The sequence below is a fragment of the Asparagus officinalis genome, chromosome 2 (assembly GCF_001876935.1).
Source record: "Asparagus officinalis chromosome 2, Aspof.V1, whole genome shotgun sequence".
NCBI classification, from domain to species: domain Eukaryota; kingdom Viridiplantae; phylum Streptophyta; class Magnoliopsida; order Asparagales; family Asparagaceae; genus Asparagus; species Asparagus officinalis.
This window is the reverse complement of record NC_033795.1, coordinates 30929859-30934614: the sequence shown is the minus strand read 5'-3', so window position 1 is coordinate 30934614 and position 4756 is coordinate 30929859. Positions and strand designations below refer to the sequence as shown.

The 4756-nt window shown below is 38.4% G+C and overlaps 1 protein-coding gene across 1 annotated transcript in view; it reads left to right on the top strand.

The window, feature by feature from the left end:
* LOC109830619 (glycerophosphodiester phosphodiesterase GDPD1, chloroplastic-like) overlaps positions 1–4756 on the top strand; it is a 23588-nt gene that overhangs the window by 17800 nt on the left and 1032 nt on the right. The gene's annotated exons all lie outside the window — the stretch shown is intronic.

Genomic DNA, 4756 nt, shown 5'->3' with positions numbered 1-4756 from the left:
GCGAGCGGCGTCAGGACGAGGCAATCAGACTAGAGTCGGGATAAGGCAGTCGAGCGGGCGTCGGGACAAGGTAGGCAGGCGAGAGTTGGAGGTAGTGGAGGAGGAGAAGGGTAGGGGGGATCGACGCCTGTGGAGGAGGAGGAGGAAGAGAGCGGGGGTCTGTTGTTTGAGGATAGAGGAGAAGGAGGGATCAACCCTAGGGTTTCACACTCGTAAGACTTCACACCAACAATTATCTAAGCAAAATTTTTTAATTCAAATCTTCATTTTTTTTCAATGGCCTCATACAACCTTATTTATAAATAAAAACTACGTGCACACAACGTGCAATAAAAATAAAAAAACCAAAAAGATATATAGTCAAATCTCTTAATAAAACCTTACCAAAATAGAAAAATCCCTCAATTTTTTTGCAATTTAAACTAAATTAATATCTGTCAAACTTACCAAATCTTCCTTATTCAAAATAAAAATAAAAAAATCAAATAAAAAAATATGGAAATTTGTCATTATTGTCCTCATCATTCTCTCCGGGTAGGAGGAAACTTGACTCCATCGAGTTAGTTACAGAAATTTATCATCTTCAATATACTCTGCGTGCATCTTAATCACCGTCAGTTACTTTCCTGCATCTCAAATCATTGGCTAGATTGCATCGTAAATTCACCATCTAGAATATTATCAAAATTTATTGCTGCATGGGTGAATATATAGAAGTGAGGTAAAGTGAAAGAACTCTCAGAAATAATAGGCTAGGGTCAGGTTTATATCAGTGGACTGTCAATAAACATTATGAACTGCTTAATCAATCAATATTGAGAATGGAATTATGACCAAATCGATAATATAAATGTTGCCATTAATTATTTCAAGAGTTAAAAAGTTCATAAATATCATGTTAAATCTCAAACAACTATAAAAAAACTGTATTGGATAAGTCCAAACCATCTCAAATATCAACATTAACAGTTTTAAACTATGTCTTGACTCCATATCATACATTTCAGTTATCAATGTATTTGTTCAAATTAGATCACTGATTCCCCAATATATGATCAATGCAAATCAAAACAAAATGATGCAAATTAACTCAAATGACTATGTATGAAATACAGACTTGAACAATGCGATCAATGACAGATGTAAACTCAACAAAGTGTCTAACATGCATGACGTCCTCTATCAAATGGAATAATTTGGTGTTCCTTCGTTAATATGCATAACAAATTTCCTGTTCTACCAGTGATAGTGATGAACATGCAAACAAATGCATGAAAGAGGAGTGTTTTTGTGCGCTTAACATAAGAGAGAAATGAAATACTCTGCAAGGTATGCAGTTCATCTAAAATGTCAAGCTTAGGTCGAATATTAATGAAAACGCTCGTGCTCAAACTTGTATTCCTAATCACTATATATTCCCAAAATGGATCAGTGTGTGAGTGACTGTCGAGACAATGCCATGGTGGTTTGATATCTAATATGGTAGTTATTTCACTATGTTCAGTTTGGATTTAACTTCCATACAGATATCTGAGTGATTCACTTTAGGAACCAAGTTAGGAACATGTTGGGTGTCATGTATAGATTCATGTTTGTCCGGGAAGACTTTGTAGGGAACATCAACAATGTTTTCAATCACAGGAGTGAATTCAGAAAGAGTTGGAGTTTCAATTTCAGGAACAATTTTAGAGACAACATTAGTGAACTCTGTGATCAAAGCGGTAGCTTGGGGAATAATCGGATTGTTGTCATTGTATGAAACTTCAGTCAACTCCACAATTGTAGGGGTAGTTTCAGAAGAAACGAAAGTGCATGGCTCTTCAATTTTACTATCCCGGATTCTCTTAGCAAAGTTAGATTTTGTCAAATCTACGACCTGGTTAACGGTTTTCTCAAGAATAGATTTTGATTCCGTTATAGGCGGCTTATTAATTTTAACTCTGAACGGGGTTGTACAGATGGTAGCAATGTGTTCATATACTTGACACTTGTAACACTGAACTATTAGGCTAAGTTTGGAGAAATCTCTCTGACTCCTTGCACTTGGTGTCGACTCTAGGCTGAGAAGAACTAGGGCTAGGTCGACTCTGAGGTTGACTAGAGGTAATAGCACGAGAGTACTGAGAGGAATGAGTTCGAAAATCTTAACTCCTATGAGATTGGTGAGATTTAGCCTCATCCGAATCTTAAACTATGGCGTAGGCTCTCTCAAGGGTGTCTACTTCTCTAGCAAAGAGTTCTGTTTGGATGTCACTTCTCAATCCAGCTCTAAATTTTGATAAGACTTTTATTGTCGCCTCTTGCTCACTAGTGTTGAGTAAACAATTCGTCAAATTGAGCAACGTATTCTTTTGCAGATTTGGTTCCCTGAGTAAGCCGATGCCACTTGTCTAGCAATCTTTGATAGAACAATGGCAGGAGGTATTTCCTTTTTAGGTCGTTGGCTATTTCTCGCCAAATTAAAATTGGGAGCTCACCTCTAATATGCCTTTAACATTTTAAAGTTGGACCAATATTGGCAGGCTGGTCCGGTAAGCTTCATTGCTGCAAACTTGACTTTTCGTGTTTCTGTCAGGACGTACTAGTCAAAGTAGCGATCCATGTTCTTTAGCCAATCCAGGAAAGCTTGTGGGTCGAGCTTACCATCAAAGGTTGGTGCTTCAACCTTAATGCTCCTCAGGTATTACGCATCAGGATCAGGCACAAATTGAGGTGGGGGTTGATGAACGATGTACCCATGATCATTCCCTTGACCTTGTGGCTGCGGAGTTTCAACACGCGCTTTTTCAAGCCTAGCGAGCCTCTCGTTGGTCATATTTTAGAAGTCTATCAGCGCCTCACGGGTAGCTCTGCACTCCTGGACTACGACATCTAGTTATCCTGCTAGCTTATCAAATTTCTTAAGGAGTTTGGGATCTGTACTGTCTGACATGCTGGACTCACTAGACTATTCACTAGACTCTCCTAATCGATAGGGTAGACCTATACGAGTGGGCATGCACTAACAACTAAATGAGATAAATGATAGTTTTTTATATAACAAATAAAAGACTCAATTAAACTAATCTAAATATTTTGGTAACCTAGAACCATGCTCTGATACCAAAAAATGATGTGAAACGGGACATGAGGTCTATCAGAATCAACGATTTAAATCAAATAACATATCGTGTCACCAAATTTTATGATCTTTGGCAGGAATTAAATTCAAAACAACTAATATGGTAGATGGATTTAACAAAATTTACATCAATAATCATGAATAATTCCAATCTCACTCAATTTAATTGCAATATTTATTATCATGCACAACTTCTACAATCAATATCAAATTTTAACTGTTACATGCTCAGGTACTCTCAACTCACAAATATATCTAAACAGTGAATATATGATAAGAGTTTAGAGATGGAATACTCATACAATTAGCTAATAAAATGAGATTAACAAAAAAATAATTTGGAAAATAAACCACAACAACTAACCCATGGGCTGTTACTCTGCAAATATGCTTCGGTGGGTTCGACGACTCACTATCCGGCTCAGGTGCTCGTTAATGTGAAGGAATGAGGTGGCGGTAAGAAGAAATTGAGGGCGGTGGCATCGACTGGGCGATGATGCAGGTGACGGCATCGTGCAGGAGGACGACGAGAGCGGTGGCGTCGAAGTGGGCAATGACGTAGGCGACGACATTGATCTGGGAACCAACGAGAGGGACTGGGGAACGCGGGAGGGTGTCAGGAAGAGGCAGGCGAGCAGATGTCGGGACGAGACAGGTGGGCGGCGTCAGGATGAGGCAATCGAGTGGGAGTCGGGATGAGGCAGTCGAGCGGGCGTCGGGACAAGGCAGGCGGGCGGGAGTCGGAGGCAGTGGAGGAGGAAGGGTGGAGGAGGAGGAAGAGAGCAGGGGTCGGTTGTTTGAGGAAAGAGGAGAAGGAGCAGGGGGGTCGGCCCTAGGGTTTCACACCCGTGAGGCTTCACACTAACAATTAGCTAACCAAAATTTTTTGATTCAATCTTTTTTTTTTCTATGGCCTCATACAACCTTATTTATAAAGAAAAACTACGTGCACATAACGTGCAATAAAAATGGAAACAAACCAAAAAAAAACCAAATCTCTTAATAAAACCTTATCAAAATAGAAAAATCCCTCAAATCTCTCGCAATTAAAACTAAACTAAGATTTGGTTAAATTTCCCAAATCGTCCTTATTCAAAACTAAAATAAAAAAGTTAAATAAATAAATATGGAAATTTGTCATTATTGTCCTCATTAAAAACATTGTTTGTGGTGACGAAGCTAGCATTAGATAGTGTTAATTGCTAATAGACCCCCTATACTATTGGCTTATTGCGGATCAACACCTTACTGTTCAAATAGACCCTCTGAGTGATCTTCTTATGTGCGACTATTTTGCTCTTAAAGAAAGAGAATTGTTTTTTGACAAATAGAACTCTTAAGGGTAGAATAGTCAAAAAGTTTTTAGTGAAGGGGTCCATCTGTGACGATAGGCCCCCTATACTATTGGCTTATTGCGGATCAACACCTTACTGTTCAAATAGAGACAAATAGAACTCCTGAGGGTAGAATAGTCAAAAAGTTTTCAGTCAAGGGGTCCATCTGCGACAATAGGACTATAATGGCTATCCACAATTGGGCATTAGTATAGGGGGTCTATCTACACGTAACCCCTTAAATAAATAAATAAATATATATATATATATATATATATATATATATATATATATATATATA